The sequence below is a fragment of the Eumetopias jubatus genome, unplaced genomic scaffold (genome assembly GCF_037043125.1).
Source record: "Eumetopias jubatus isolate StellerSeaLion01/CBP00866 unplaced genomic scaffold, mEumJub1_p1.0 scaffold_5, whole genome shotgun sequence".
In the NCBI taxonomy this organism is placed as follows: Eukaryota; Metazoa; Chordata; class Mammalia; order Carnivora; family Otariidae; genus Eumetopias; species Eumetopias jubatus.
Window position 1 is genome coordinate 49,414,010 of NW_028274811.1, and position 17,851 is coordinate 49,431,860.

The 17,851-nt window shown below is 33.4% G+C and overlaps 1 protein-coding gene and 1 pseudogene across 3 annotated transcripts in view; one reads left to right on the top strand and one right to left on the bottom strand.

Annotated features, from left to right (window-relative positions):
• The window catches only part of ADAMTS6 (ADAM metallopeptidase with thrombospondin type 1 motif 6), a 293,907-nt gene that overhangs the window by 131,449 nt on the left and 144,607 nt on the right, over positions 1-17,851 (bottom strand). The gene's annotated exons all lie outside the window — the stretch shown is intronic.
• On the top strand, positions 6,822-6,886 carry LOC114224690 (U4 spliceosomal RNA; annotated as a pseudogene).

Consider the following 17,851-nt stretch of genomic DNA (forward strand, 5'->3'; position numbering starts at 1 on the left):
ATAAGATTTTTTTAAAAAAAATTCATGAATTCAAGTACATAAAGGAGGAAATCTTATAAGTTCTATGTCTACTAACAATCTTTAGGTGTCAAATGCAGATAGCTATCTTAAGGACTTCGGTTTCAGTTGCCTAGGAGAATGTATATTTTTGTAGCTTATATTTCAAATATAAGAAACCCCAAAAATAACCTGACCAATGTTAAGAAGTTCACTTACAGGGACACAAAGTAAAATGGGAGTTTACAACTGCTATTCATGACATCAACTTCAAAAGATCCCTCTAATAGGCTAATCAGGCTGAAGCAGAAGATAGATAGATTATATATATATATATATATATGCATATATATATATATATATAATCTTAGATAAGTTAAGTTCCCTCAGTCAGTCAGAGAAAGGCAAATACCATAAGATTTCACTCATTTATGTAATTTCAGAAATAAAACAGATGAACACAGGGGAAGGGGGAGAGAAAGAGAAAGAGAGGGAAGAAAACCATAAGAGATTCTTAACTATAGAGAACAAACTGAGAGTTGATGGGCTAAATGGGTGATGAGTATTAAGGAGGTCACTTGTAGTGATGAGCACTGGGTGTTAGACATAAGTGATGAATCACTAAATTCTACACCTGAAACCAATTTTAACATATCTATTAACTAACTAGAATTTAAATAAAAACTTGAAATAAAAAAATAAAATAAAATAGATAGGTTCCCTGCTGAGGAAAGTCTATCTCAGTGAAGAGTTGGTAAAAGAAGTGAAACTCATTAGTGATCAGAAAGAATAAACAAAAGTTCACATTAAAACCATCACACTGGCAAAGATTAGAATGTCACCTAGAACTAAGTATTGACAGTGGTCTAGAGAAACTGGGACCTTAGTGCCCAACAGTTGTACTGTGGTCAGGGTAGCTGTTCTGGAGAGCAATTCGGGAGGTCTTCGTCAAATTAAATAGGCAGATATTTTATGACCCAACAATTCTATTCTTGGATATGTATCCCAGGAATATTCCCAAAGGGAACATATATGAGGATGTTCATGACAGAGTTATTTATGATAGCAAGTTGTTAAAGATAATCTAGGTGTCTGTCACTGGGGAATGGATAAGTAAATGTTGGCAGATGCATATTATGGGATACTAAGCAGGAATTGGAAGCAGCAAACAAGATAGATGTCTACATATAAATATGGGTGGATCTTAAAAACACTGAAAAAAAATTAAGAGAAGGAAAAAGATCTATAGTATTATATCATATAAATACATAAGCAAAAATTAGATACACACTCAGATAACAAAGAAAGGTCAAGGAATAAAACCAAAGAAAAATAACTAAATGCAATAGAAACTAGACGGGGGGATTATAAAAAACACTGCTGGGACAACTGATGAAATTTGAATAAGACTGCATATTCGATAATAGTATATCAATGTTAAGAGTCTCATGCTCTACTGACTGAGCTAGCTGGGCTAGTATATCAATGTTAAATTTTCTAGTTTAATAATTATACTGTGGTACAGAAGATATTATCTTTTCACAGATACTGAAATATTTAGTGATAAGGCACAGTCTACAACTTATTCTCAAATAGTTGAGAAAAAATACATGTACATATACAGAAAGAGAGATATAAAGCAAATGTTGCAAAATATTAACGATATTTGAATCTGAGTAAAGAGCACATGGGAAATCTTTCTACTATATCAATTTTTCTGTAAGCTTGAAATTATTTCAAACTTAAAAGATTAAAAATAAACATACACATATACAATCTGATATTTTACAAAGATACATATGGATTCAAATATACATATCAAATTTATTAGAGTAGTTATCTATGGGAAAAAAGAAAGTGGAGTGGGAAATGGGATTATAGAAAGAAATACATATTTACATATATTAAGTAAGAAGGGTCCTTGGTGGGATTGATAATGATGTTGTGTTAAGAACTAAGGATACATAAATAAATGATGATAGATAGATAGATAGATATAAATAGGTCAATAAATGTAAAATAAACTCAACTCTCTGCTCTTGAGTTTCACAAATAATAATTCAAAAAAAGAATGAGAGCAAGAACAAAAGAGTTTGGTAAACATGGGGCCCACCCCCATGAGTGAACAGTGGTAGCAAGACAACACTTCCATGGTTGGTTTTATGTGTTTAATAAAACAGTTCAGATTACATAAAGGTAAAGATTCTCATTTGAGGAGGGTTTTATGAACAGATATTGAGAGACAGATAGAGGCAGAGACACAGAGAGAGAGAGTGACAGATTGGGAGACAGTCTCCCTTGGGCCTCTTGTGATTCTCCACATTTTGCTGGGTATTCCAAGTCTGCAAACTTTATGCTTTAACCAGGTCATTTCACAGGATAACTTTGAGAAATGAGGTAACATTCCTCCCTGGACAAAAAGCAGGTTTACTTACTACTTGCTCTAAAAGTGGTAGATTCCCCAACCTCAATGTTTCTCAGTTATGATGCAAACCCACTGTGTATGAAGCATTCATCTAGGCCATATTGTATTGCCCCTGTGGGATTAGGGGCCAAGAGAAACCAAATAAATATGCTGATGCTTATGCTGTTTAGTGTTCTGTAAATAATAAAATCCTTTGTCTCTGACCCCAAAATTTCATGTCTTTTGCTAGCACCCATTTGACAGCTATAGGCCAACTTATTAGCTTATAAGTAGGGTAAAGTTGAATCTCAAATCCAATGAGAGAGAATATTGTAGTTGATGAGGATAACTTACTCAATTATGAAAAGCTAAGTAATTCTGAAAGCAAATTACTTCAAATTAGTATTAATTTTTTAAAAACTGAAGCCCAAATTCTCAATAATATCTATTAAAACAAAGTGGGCTTTTTGTTTTTTCTTCCTAGGAGGTAAATTGAATGTTGAAGATTTCATCTAAATTTCCCAGGGGATACAAGAAAAAGACCAGAAATTTCCTTTCTCATGTCTTATTATTTCTGTTCCTATCTCAAAAGTTTAAAGGACACATCTTATTTCTATACTGTTAAGTAAAAAGTTTCCTTTTTCTCTAAGATACCACCTAAAAGTAGTAAGGAAAATAAGAAAAAGAAACAAAAATTCTGCATTTAATGAAATGTAGAAAACCTCTAAAACCATAAACCCACAGCATTATAAGGAATGTGGAAGGATGACTGAATTCAGAAAATCAAAGATGAATGCAGCAAGACACAGAGAGAGGACAACAATAACTGAAGATCTCAGCACAAAAAAGCAAGGCATATTTCTCCAAAGTTATGTGCAACAATCTGGGGGGTAAAACCAACAATATCTTCTTGTGAACAACTGGAGTAAGGGAAGAAACTGTTGGAATATACACCCTTGTTCTAGTTGTCAGAAGAAGAGGAGGCTGGGCTTATTTGGACTGGAGTCACACAAATCAGATTTGTAGGAAGCAATCTGTCAGTAAGGAAAGGTAAAAGAGAGATTCCATCTTGCTAACAGTTTTATAAAGGAATACAGTGTTAAAGAACTTGAATCTCATACACTACTCTACATCACTAATAAATTCCTGATGAGAAAATAGCTCTGGCCCCTACCCATCATAAACCTTCTACAAATAGTTCATACAGAAAAATCTAACTCGTTCAAAGACATGAGTCAAAAGGAACAAGAAGTGTACCTACAAATTTATTAAATAAATAAATAATCAGAACAGAAAAACACAAATAGAAGAAGGACACTTAGCAAAAAAAAAATGTTGGTACAGTAAAGATAAAAAGTGGACACATATGAATTCAAACAAACTTAATGAAGCCATCATTTTATAAAAACAAGAATTTAATGCAGAGATACAAGCAATCGGGGAAGATATGGAAGACAGGGGATGAAAACATGAACGATCTGAGGAAATAAGTGGGGGGAAAATAAAACTATCACAGGAAAAAGGCCATGCTGAAGTAGCAAAAAATAAAATTAGGCAACTGCTAAAGGCATTTCTCACAGGAGTAAAAAGCAAGCAAAATGAAAACTGACAGAGTTTAAAAAGGTCAAAGAAATCCAACATATATATCATTGTTGTCCCCCCAGAAAAGAGCCAAAATATTAAAACAGAAATAAAAGTGATTATAAAAAAAATTCAAGAACACTTTGGAGAAATAAAAATGGCTAAAATCTAATCAAAAGTGAACTATTTTATGTCTTAGGAAAAACTGACACGGAATGAGTTCACACAGAGCCACAGCTTAGTTAACTTACTGGACTTCAAAATTAAGATATATTCTGGGCATTTGGGGCAAAAGAACAAATTACCTATAATGGTAAAACAATCACATTACCCTCAGATTTCGCCATGGTGACTTTTAACACCACCTCACCACAGAGTAATGATTACCAAGAATCTTGGACTCAGCCAATTTGAGTATAAAAATCATTTTGAACAAAAACTCAAGGAATAGAGGTCTCATGAATCATTCTTACAAAAACTACTACAAGATAAACCTCAGCTTGGTTTAAAAGTAATATAAAAATTTAATGGCTTATTGACACTATTTGAGTTTCATAGCAGGCAATGCATCAAACAAAATGAAATTTGTAACGAGTCCAATTAACTCTCTTGTCATACTTTCTAATGATATTTTTTATTTGTTGTTTTGTTTTGTGAGTTTAATTTTAGCCTCACACACATACTATACATATCATGCATACTTGAGAGAATCAAACATATTAACATTTAAAAGAATAATTATAAAGAGGGGCGCCTGGGTGGCTCAGTCATTAAGCGTCTGCCTTTGGCTCAGGTCATGATCCCAGGGTCCTGGGATCGAGCCCTGCATCGGGCTCCCTCCTCCATGGGAAGCCCTGCTTCTCCCTCTCCCACTCCCCCTGCTTGTGTTCCTGCTCTCGCTGTCTCTCTCTGTGAAATAAATAAATAAAATCTTTAAAAAATAAAAAAAGAATAATTATAAAGAAAAATCCACATTATCCTTACTAAATTTAAGAAATAGAACGTTTTCAGAATAAAAGCTGTCTCTTGTGTTCACCTTCATAATCATATCCTTCTTCCTCCCCTGAGAGAACCATTATCCTGACTTTTGTGATAATCATTCCCTATGACACCTCTAAACAACGTATGTTAATTTTTCCTGTTTTGAAATCTACAGAACTGGAGTCACACTGCAGATATCCTTTTATAACTTGCTTCTTTCATTCAACAATGTTTTTAGAGAATGTCACCTCTGCTGAGCTGTCTAACTGGACATTGTTCATTTTCATTTACAGGTTTCCATTTAAATGTACTATTTAATTATCCATTCTGTGGTGATGAATTTAGGATGGTTCCTATTATGGGGCTATTATAGACAATGCTGCTATGAGCATTCTTGAATACATTCCCTGGTCATGTATGTAAGAGTATCTTCAGAACAGTTTTTAAACTTTTGGTCTGAGGATCTTTTACATTCTTAAAGATATTAGAGACCCCAAAGATCTTTTGTTTATGATGTTAAATGGAGTGATATTTATCAACTTAAAAATTAAAAATGAGAACATAAATAACTATTTTACTTAAAAACATCTTATTAAACAAGAATTTCAGTGAAAAGAGTAGTGTTGTTTAATTACATTTTTGCTAATGTCTTTAGTGTCTGGGTTACTCGAAAATAGCTGGGTTCTCATATCTGCTTCTTCATTCAATCTGTTGTGGTATTTTGTTTTGGTTGAAGTATAGAACGAAAATCTGACCTCACACTAATATGTAGGTGGAAAAGGGAAGAGCATTTTCACAGCACTTTCAGATAATTGTAGGGTTTTTTTTAATACTATATTAAAACTTGACAAATAATTTTATTTTTTTAGGTTTTTTTTTTTTAAAGATTTTATTTATTTGACAGAGAGAGAGACAGTGAGAGAGGGAACACAAGCAGGGGGAGTGGGAGAAGGAGAAGCAGGCTTCCTGCCAAGCAGGGAGCCCGATGCGGGGTTCAATCCCAGGACCCTGAGATCATGACCTGAGCCGAAGGCAATTGCTTAACCAACTGAGCCACCCAGGCACCCCAATTTTTTTTAGGTTTTTTTTAAAGATTTCATTATTTATTTGATAGAGTGAGTGATAGAACAAGCAGGGGGAGAAGCAGAGGGAGAGGGAGAAGCAGACTCCTGCTGAGCAGGGAGCCCGAAAACTTCACAAATAATTTTTAAAAGGTTAGTTGAAATATTTATTCTGAAACCATATCAATGATTTTTTTAAATCTGGTTTTATTAATATCACCTAACCTCATCAGAAAAGTCTGAAAAAATAAAAAAAGAAAAGTCTTTAAATATTAGGAAGTTGTTAAGTTTTAATGACAAATATAACTTTCCCTAAATTCGGATTTTTGCTCAAAAGTTCAAATTTTATCATTGGTAATAAACAGTGTAAGTTGTTTTCCTTGAATAATAAGCTCATTTGTTTATTTTTAAAGTGAATTTCTGCCAATTACCCATAGTTTCTCATTTCTTCTTTCAAATAAAAATTGTGTTCCAGGAAAAAAGCAGCTAGTTCATCTCAAATAATGGCACAAGTTCTTTTCTTTGTGACAACCATCAGACTAAGATATGGAGCAAAAAGTGCTTTACATACTTCCCATTTTGTGACACAGAATACTTTATAAAAGATATATATGTAAGGGTCATACTTTAATAAAATCCTTAATTTTTTTGTCTACATCAAGGACATTTTTAAGTAAAATTGACATGGCGGTAACAAATACAATGACTAACAGTATGGTTGCCTTGACTTATGCTGGGGTGCCAGCACTTATACCCACACAGATTTTGCACAATCAGTGTAAACATCAACACAGTTTAGCTTTGTGCAGTGGCAGTATCGTAGCCTGAGGTTTATCCGAGGTGCGATTATTGCTAATTAAATGGGGAAGAAAAAGGCACATTAGGTCTTAGTGTTATGAAAATAGTTTTGATCCAAAAGTGCTTCAGAAATCCCAGGCATCGATGGACCACAATTTGAGAATCACTGCTTTAGGATATATGTGGAAAATAAATTGTTGGGTCATGACCTAGGTAAAATTTCAACTTTATTAGATAATGCTAAACACCTTTTCAAAGTGGTTACACCAAATTACATTCTTACCTGCAGTGCATAAGAATGCTGGTTGCACCACATCTCCACCAATAGTCAGTATTGCAGACTTTTAAATTTAGGCTAATCATGGTGGACATATTTGTGTTTTCTTGATTATTAATTAGGTTGAACATCTTTTTATATGCACATTGACCATTTGGATTTCTTCTTTTGTAAAATGTTCATGTACTTGTATATTTAATTTGCAGGAGTTGCTTATATCAGCTGCATGTCAGCTGCAAACAACGTTTTCCTAAAGTGTATCCTGTTTTTTCATTCTATGGTGTCTCTTAATTGGATTTTTAATTTTAATGTGGTTAAGTTGGTCAATCATAAACTTCATGGTTAGTGTTCTTTATGTCTTGTTGTCTTTTTGTTTTGTTTTGTTTTGTTTTTAAGAGTGCACACAATGGGGGAGAGGGGCAGAGAGAGAGGGCGAGAAAGAGAATCCCATGCAGGCTCCATGCTCAGTGCAGAGCCCGATGTGAGGCTTGGTCTGACAACCTTGAGATCATGACCTGAGCTGAAATCAAGAGTCAGACGCTTAACCAACTGAAACAGACAGGCATGCCCTTTATGTCTTGTTTTTAAAAAAACATTTTTTAACCTAAGCTCATGGGGATTTACTTCTATAATATGTTCTAAAACCTGTAATAGTTTGATTTGCTCATTTTTAGGTATTGTTGGATCCTACAGTAGGAGTATATTTAGTTTTGTTAGAAACTGCCAAACCATCTTCCAAAGCAACCATGAATAAATCTTCAAGCCTCAGTATGGCTTGACACCAGGACCCATTTTTACTAGTTACTTCAACAAGCAGAAATTATTTTTTATATTTAACTTTATTCACAATACTTAGCGTATAATCAGACTTTAAGGATTTGTAATGAAGAGTTAGAGGCTGAAAAATCTATCAGCAGAGATTTAATTTGGATTAAATTCCAAATTCTGCGTAGATTCACAAGGTTAAAATGCAGATCTAAAAAACATTTTCTTGTAAAGTATGGGATCCACAGAATCTGACATGAGTTCCATACTCACTATGATGAACTTCACTTTTTTCTGCCCCTCTTTCTTGCAATTTCCTAACTGGAGTTACATAACCCACAGGAAGCCTCAAATCTGCTCATGGGTTATGGGACCAATTTTGTTCACTGTTAGGGAGATTTTGAAGAGATCAAAGCCAATAGCTTTGTGGAGCAGTACTAATACATGGCATACTGTTGGTCTGGTTCTCTGGTTTTTAAAGTAATTGTAATTGATAGCTTCTGGTCCTATTTCTTGTGAAGAAGACACTACCTTACACCCAAATCTTAATAAATGAATCCCTTGTTTATTTCACCTGCTCCCGAGACTCTGAGTTTCTGACCAGTATTCTATTTCTTTTTGAGCAGGGATCCATTTGGTTTTTGGGATGTTAGAGTTCTGGGTATGTAACCCAAGTTCTCTTATGCTCCAGACTCTGGGATACACACAGCTAGCCACAGATTTTCATGATATTGACAATTTCCTGACTGATTTTCATCAAGCACTGCTGCCAGACTAAACTACTAAAGTCCTCATGATGTGAATTGGATATAGTATGCTTAATTAATTAGTTAGAATAATTTGCTTTAAATAGACCCAACTGGGGAGCCTGGCTAGCTCAGTCGGTGGAGCATGCAACTCTTGATCTTTGGGTTGTGAGTTCAAGGCCCACACTGGGTGGAGAGATTACTTAAAAATAAAATCTTAAAAAATAAAATAGACCCAACTAACCAATCTAGGAAAAAAAAAAATAACCTTTACGTGTCTATAGCATAGGAATACAAAGTTACGTTATTCAAGTTACTTTTTATACTACAGTGTTATTTTGTTCACAGTTTTGTGTGCTTTTGTTAAGAATTACTGATGCTTATGCTTTGTGCTACAAGCAAAAATGCAACATTAAGGCCAAAGTGATGGAGAAGACAGTGAGTGGCTGTGGAGTATGGCTTAAAAGGAAAAAGATGATGCCATTAGGCTTGTTCTGTCAGGTTGACCAAAACCTTTGTTTAATTTCTGTAGGAAAAATAAAGGAAATTATGAGTTTGAAACTCTGATTGCTAACCAGTTTTTTTTTCATATGCAAACAGTATTTTTAAACACAACGTAAAATAACACAGGGTCATAAGAACTGCAACTAAACCTTTGGGGGGGTGGGGGAGCCCGATTTCATCACTTGCCCTACTCAGCAGGATTTCTCGTCTCTGAGGCACAACACTCCCTGGATGGCCCTTTCAGTAAAGCTCAACCTAGGTTCTGGATTTTACCCTGTATGAGAACAGGTGTTCATTCAGTATATGGAAAAGCACTTAAGAACCATCCAAATCACTTATTAACCTATCAATGCCACTTAAAAAAAAAAAAAGTTAATGAAAACCTACTAGGTATTTTTCATGGAAACGGACACTACAATTCCAAAATTAATATTGGAAAGTATAGGGTCAGAAAGAGCCAAGATGATTCTGAAGATGGAGGGAAAAACTTCAGTATCTGTTATAAAACTATGATAATTAAAGCAACATGATATTGGTATACAGAATATTTGAAAATAACAACAAAAGTCCCCAAAACAAATGTGGGACAATATTGACATTTGTTAAATCCGAATGGTGTGCACACGTATGTTATAAAACACAAAGAACACTACAAAGTAAAACATTTTAAAAGAAAATGTCTATATATTTAATTACATGAGTCTGAATATTATATAAAGAAAAGTTTGTTCTGAAACTTAGCAATTAAATTTTCCTCTCAGATGAGACACATAAGATACCCAAATTGGCTTTGTAAATTGTAAAGTTCTAAATTTTAAAAAGCTGATTTTGGGGACCTTGAAATCTTACTACAGAAATAATGGCATAAATTATTATTTGTCCAGGATAGCTCACATAAGCTTAGTTCATCTATTTTACAGACTAAACCTGCGTCTCTGAAATGTAAAATAGTATATAACAACACTAATTGAATTGACGATTAAACAAAATGGGATATATTTTGAATTTTTCTACAGAATTGATAGTACTGGAAGAAAAGCACATTTGCTAAAGAAAAAGATAAGTGAAAGTAACTGAAGAGGTTCTAAGAGGGACTTGTAAGTATTACCAAAAAGTTCTACAGGTCAATGGTTATGAATCTATTATGTCTAAAATTAAAAACTGTGTTATTTCCTTTTATAAAAATATACCCTGAACCAGGGCCTATATAACCCCAGCCTCGCGGTTTGGGTTTTGTTTTGGCTTATGAAGGAGAGTGAATTAGAAGATGTTCTTGGGGCGCCTGACTGGCTCAGTCAGTTAAGTGTTTACCTTCAGCTCAGGTCATGATCTTGTGGTCCTGGATCAAGCCCCAAAGCAGGCTCCCTGCTCAGCGGGGAGTCTGCTTGTCCCTCTCCCTCTGCCTCCCCACCCCCCAACCCCTGCTCGTGATCTCTCCTTCTCGCTCTCAAATAAATATAATCTTTAAAAAAAAGAAGATGTTCTTGAAGTAATGGACCAAGAGTTGGAAAAGGAAAAAAGTAAATAAAAAGGCTGTGGTCCATTAGGGTAGGAACTTTGCTTTCATCATCACTGTATCCACAATATATCGGGTACTCAGTATCGGGTACTCAGTAAGTCTTGGGAATCAAATTGTGCATGAGTGAGAGGCTACCCATTGATCAAATGTATACCATGAAAAACAGAATTTGGGAAGTATCATTTGGATATACTTCCCTTGATGGTGAATAATGTAATAAAAATATATAATATCATACAATAAGCAACAAAAGAAGAAAAGGTAAGAGCTTGGGTCAAAATAGGTGACATCACCAGTCAGAGACAAGTCAGTTGCTATAAAGAGACTAGAGATTGTCTCAGTAAAGGTTATTCATTAAATAAAGCATCTGTAATTCAGAGAGTCTATCATATGTGTCAATCTCTAGATATACATGCTTTTCTCAAATATTTTTCTACAGTAAATTACATAGTTTTCTATGCAAATGAGCTTTTCCTTTGAAGCTATATTTAACAAAACAATATTTCCTATGTATGGCAAATATTCATATTTTTGCCTGGTGATATATAAGAAGAGAATTTATGTCTTTTTATTTTTTAGCATATATAAGATGTAGCTTATTTGTGATTACATTGTACATCATTTCACCACATATTATATGACTAAACATTCTGACAGTACTATAGTTTTAACCACAAAATAGTAGCTTACTCTTTGATTTTGATACACAATCCTTATTGGTTCTTTTGGAAGATTTGTAACAATAAAAAGAGTAAGCATAGACTACAAGAATAAATTAATATGCATTTAGTTTGGCTTCTTTTTAAAATCATAACACATGTTTTAAACTAAACAGAAGATCTGTATGGCTAAGGAAAATCTTAAAATGCTTAATTCAATTTTTGTATCTAAGCAACTTAATTTTACCATGTTGCCAATATATCACCACCATTGTTTTTGTTAGATAATCATGGCACTTTAAACTGTCTTGCATTTTTTTAAACAATCACCAGTACATAGAGCATGTACTTTCAAAGTCTGCCATTAAAGGAAAAAATAAAAAGATAACACATACACAATTACAGAATTAAAAAATAGTTTCCTGACATTTTTAAATATGATTAAATTTCTCTTTAAAAAGTGATGAGGTAATTGGAGCCCAACTTGTGACAACTACAGAATCTCAAAACTAAGCCCTACCATTGTAGCAGAAAAATACAAGGGAGTAAGAGGACATCTTTCTTCAGAAGTATTTTCCATTTGGGATCTCTTTGTTCTTATTCTTAACTGATCTTGACTATGAATCACTTGTTACAATGAAGCACTGATGAAATGTAAGGGATATATTTTATACCCATATCTGGCACACTTTTTTAGATTTAATAGTTAACCAACAGGATAGTTGTTACAATTTGCTCATGAGTTTTCTAAAACAGAGTCTGAAACTCAATTCTACTTTTGGACTTTATATATAATTTACTAAACTAAGTGAACTCAAGATTCTGAACTTACTTAGAACAATATTTAATGGGGGAGGTGCCTAGTAGAATTGAGGACCTAGACTAGACTCTTTATACACCTGTATATAGCAATGTTCACATTTAGTATAAACACTTCTGAGTTGGAAGTTAGGCTTCCAAAGGCAATGAAATCACTACTACTTTACACTTTTTTTTTCTTTCATCTAACTACAAAGATGCCCGGGACCAGAGGAAACAAGATATTAAATATATACCAAGATTTTGGGTGTGGTATATATGTGTGTATATTTATGTGCATATGTATAATAATTATGGCAAAAATAGGGAAAGTAGCTGGAACAAAGAAACATTTGCTATTATAATCTTCCTTATACTATGGACAAAATGTAACTGAATTGGTTTATAGCAGTTGAAATCCATACCAATAAATTACAATGATGGTATCTGCCTACAAATCCATTTCTTTGATTTCTAGAAAAATGAAGGTAATGCCTTATCAAAGTTCCTAAAGTTAATGGTGACTAAATTCTACTTTATTTAGTAGTTTTATTATTTCTATAATACAACCAAATATAAATATACTTACTCTGTTCTGTGACCCTAAAAACTTAATACAGTAACTCTCTGACTGGTCTTATTTACTTTTTGTCATTAATGTATATCATGGCAAAGGCTTAATTACTGAAATAATTTGATGTTATTATAATAACTTTTCTAAAGTCTTTACATTATTATCATTTGTTTTAGCTACTATGAGAACACGTCTACATATGTGACTGCCTATATATGAAAGTATATATGGTACATATATTGTATATGTGTGTGTATGTGTATGTGCATGTATGTGTGTGTGTAGACACATAGGTAACATAATTTTGACATCTTAATGGCCCTGGACAAAGGTAATTCTTATGAAAACACAATAATGGAGTACCATTTAAATAATAGTAGCAATATAATCTAATTTGAAAAATATAAAATATTATAATGGATTCACACAATCTAATATAAATGAGAAATAAGAAAACATTATCATGAATAGTATTACTAGTTTGGGAAAAAAATGGCACTATACAACTCTGAAGCTTCATCAACTGACAGAGTAAAATGTTTCAGTCGTGTTTCACTGACTAAACATGTTTCTTTTTTTTTTAAGATTTTATTTATTTATTTGAGAGAGAGAGAGTGAGCAAGAGCACAAGAGCAGAGGGAAGGAGAAGCAGAATCCGCTGAGCAGGAAGCTCAATGTGGGGCTCGATCCCATAACCCTGGGATCATGACTTGAGCCACAGGCAGACACTTAACTGACTGAGCTACCCAGGCCCTGCTCATTGATTAAACATGTTTCTATGCCAGAAAAATAAAAGTTCATTTGCTTCTTCCAAGGGGTATAAAGCCTCCAAAGAACCATAAGTTTCATTTTAGAGTCATACCTTACAATATAACAATACAGAATTAATTCAGTCATTAACAATTATTGACAGAACTTCTATTACTTTACATTAACGGATTATTTACCTCAGTTCCTGTTGCACAATATATCATGTCTGGCTTTAAATAAAAAATGGGAAGGCATGATGAAACACAGTTAAAAGAGACAAAAGAAGGATCAAAACTAGGTTCAGATATGACACAAATTTTGTAATTAAAAAACAGGTAATTTAAAGTAATTATGATTACTATGTTAGGGGCTCTAATGGAAAAGTAGACAATATGGAGGAGCAGACAGGTCCTGCTGGCTGAAAGATGAAAATTCTGTGGAAGAATGAAAAGGAAATGCCAGAAATCAGAAACACTGTAATAGAAATGTCAAACGGCTTTGATGGTCTCATCCTTAGACTGGTCAACAAGGAAAGAATTAATGAGCTTGATGATAGAGGTCAACAAAAGTTTCCCAAAATAAATGCAGAGAGAAAAAAGAATTAAAAGAAAAAAAACCCCACAAAACAGAACAGAATATCCAGAAACTTTGGGACAATATCTGAAGGTGTAACATACATGTAATTTGAATATCAAAAGTAGAATAAAGAATAGAGCAAAGTAAGAATTAGAATTATGCCCAAGCATTTTCCAAAATTAATGACAAACACCAAACCAAAGACCCAGGATGTTTAAATACCAAACAGGATAATATAAAAAAATCTACATGTATGCATATCATATTCAAACTACAGATAATAAAGGACACAAGACAATCTTAAAGGAAGCCGGGCAGTGGTTGGGGGCGGGGGGGGCGGGGGGGGCGGGCGGCGGGGAATCTACCTTACCTCTAGAGGAATAAGAGTAGAAATAACAATTTCTTATCAGAAACTATGTAAATTTTATATCAAGTGAAGTTATTCTTCAAAAGTGAAAAAGATGAGGCGTCTGGGTGGCTCAGTTGGTTGAGCATCAGACTCCTGGTTTCGGCTCAGGTCATGATCTTGGTGTCAGGATGGAGCCCCACGTTGGGTTCCATGCTCAGGGGGCTCTGGTTGAGATTCTCTCTCTCCCTCTGACCCTCCCCTCACATACACAATCTCTCAAATAAATAAATAAATAATCTTTTTTAAAAAGTGAAAAGGAAATAATACTTTTTCAAACAAACCAAAACTGAGGAAATATATATCATCAGACCTGTACTACAAGAAATGAAAAGAAGTTCTTCAGGAAAAAAGAAAATTATATCAGTCAGAAACTTGGATCTACATTAAAAAAAAGGGGGGGCACAGAAAAGGAATAAATAAAACAAACATAAAATCTTTCTTAGTAATACAAAGGATAACTTAAAACTAATAATAGGAAAAATATTGGTGATTATATTAAATGGCTAAATGAAATGAAGAACAGTAAGGTCATAAGAGACAGGAATAAGTAATTAAAAGTATGCTGCTATTGTTTTTGTTTTAAGTAAACTCTACCCCTGATGTGAAGCTTGAACTCATGACCCCAAGGATCAAGAGTCCCAAGCTCTACTAACTAAGCCAGCTGGGCACCCCTAAAATCCTGCTCTTATAGGTACTGGTACTACATATGAGGCAGGAAACTATTATTTGAAGGTGGACTTAGACTAGTTATAACATACATAATAATTTATTAATATATTAAATACATATACATATACTATTAAATACATTTTCTATAAAATTTTATATTAAACTCAAGAGCAAACATTAACATCTTTTAAAATAATTATAATTGGGGTGCCTGGGGGGCTCGGTCGTTAAGTGTCTGCCTCCAGCTCAGGTCATGATCCCAGGGTCCTGGGATCGAGCCCCACGTCGGGCTCCCTGCTCCGCGGGAGGCCTGCTTCTCCCTCTCCTGCTCTCCCTGCTTGTATTCTCTCTGGCTGTCTCTCTCTCTGTCAAATAAATAAAATCTTTAAAAAATAAATAAATAAAATAACTATAATTGATAAGCTATGAGAAGAGATAGGAGAAAATCATATAAAATGTTTAAAACTAGCGAAGGTAGAAAAAGAGAGGGAAAAGAAACAAAGTGCAAAAGTGGAAAACTGTTATAAACATAGTAGATATTAATTTTACTACATCAATAATCATTTTAAATATGAATAGTCTAAACACATCAATTAAAAGAAATTGTCAGAGTGAATAAAAACACAAAACTGAACTGTATGTTCAAAAAAGAAATCAACTATGGCTATAAAGATCCCATTAGGTTAAAAGTAAGGGCTGCATGGAAAAAGACATGCCATGATGACATGAATCAAAAGAAAGTTGGGGTAGTTCTATTAATTTCAGACAAAGCACACTTCAGGAAAACAAAATTCTCAGCAATAAAGAATGACATTTCTTAAAAAATGAAGGGGTTAATTCTCCAAGACAGAAGTCCTTAGTGTATATGCATTTAACAACAAAGTGCTCAAATATTTGAGCCAATAACTGATAGAAATGCATGGGGAAATGCAAAATATACTGTTATAACTGGAGACTTCCACAACCCTTTTTCAGTAATTGATATATCGAGCAGGGAAAAAAAAATAGTGAGGATATATTTCACCTGAACTTTACTGTCACTCAAGTTGATCCAAATGACACTTATAGAATACACCATCCAACAACTGCATACTAAATATTTTCTCAACCTTGCATGGAATAATCACCAAGAGAGGCCATATTCTAGGCCTTAACTAATTTAAAAGAATAAAAATCATACAAATACATTCTTATACCAAAAGAGAATTAAACTAGAAATCAATAACAAAAAAAGCTGGAAAATCTCAAAATATTTAGAGATTAAACAACATGCTTATAAATGACATATGTGTCAAGGAACTTTCAAGAGAAATTTAAAAACATTTTGAACTAAATGAAAATGAAAATACAACTTATCAACATTTGTGGGATGCAGCAAAAGCAGTGCTTACAGGGAAATTTATAGCACTGAATGCATATATTAGAAGGAGGAAGATCTAACATCAGTCATCTAAGCTTTCACCCTAGAAAACAAAAGAAAGACAATTTAAGTCTAAAACACGTAGAAGAAAAGAAATATGATATGATATAAGATATGAAATTGAAAATAGGAAAACAAAGAAACACCAAAGCTGATTGTTTAAAATGATCGATAAAATTGATATATCTCTAACCAAGTTAACCAACTAAAACAGGAAGAAGACACAGATTACCAATATCAGAAAGATGGTTCATCATTACTGATATTACTGATCTTTGGACATAAAAAAAATGATGAAGGAATACTATGAATAACTCCATGTTGACAAATTTGATAACTGAAATGGACCAATTCCCAGAAAGACACAAACTACAAAAACTCACAAAGAGAAATTTATAATCTGAAAAGGCCTATGTATAAAGAAATTAAATCAAAAATTAAAAACCTTTCAAAATAGAAAACACCAGGAATTTCACTGGTGAATTCCAACAAACATTTAAGGAAGAAATTAAAGCTATTTTCCACAATATTTTCCAGAAAATAGAAGCAAAGGGAACATCTCCTAACTTGTTCTGGGAGGCCAGCATTACCCTAATACCACAAAAAAATAAAGATATTACAAGAAAGGAAAATAAAGACTAATACTTCTCATTCAACAGTCATCAACAAATATCAGCAAATCAAATCCAACAATGTATAAAAAGAACTATCTACTACAACCACCTGGCATTTATTTCAGGTATTCAAAGCTGATTTAATATTAAAAAAACAACCAGTGTAATCCAGCATATCCACAAGCTAAAGAAAGAAATCATATAATCATTTGATTGATGCAGAAAAATCATTTGACAAACTCCAACTCCCATTCATGATAAAAACTCTGCAAACAAGCAAAAAATAAAAGGCAATTTCCTCAACTTGATAAATAATATCTACAAAATAACCCTCTAATTACCAATTTAATGATGAGAAACTGGATACTTGCACTCCTAAGACTAAGAACTTTCAAGGAAACTTTGTCCTCTCACCATTTCTATTCAACATCATATTAGAAATCTTAGCTAGTGAAGTAAGACAAAAGCAAATAAATACATGAATGAATGAATGAATGAACAAAAAGATATAAAGATTGGAGAGAAAGAAATAAAATTGTCTTTGTTACAGATAGACAGGTTGTCTGTCCAAAATTCCAAACAGACAAAAAACCTCCTGGAATGAATCCAAAAGTATAGCAAAGTCACAGAATGTGAGATTGAGTGTACAAAAGTCAATTGCTTCTCAATATACTATCAAAGAACAATTGTAAACCTCTTTTTTTTTAAAGATTTTGTTTATTTTGAGAGAGAGCTAGCAAGCAAGTGGG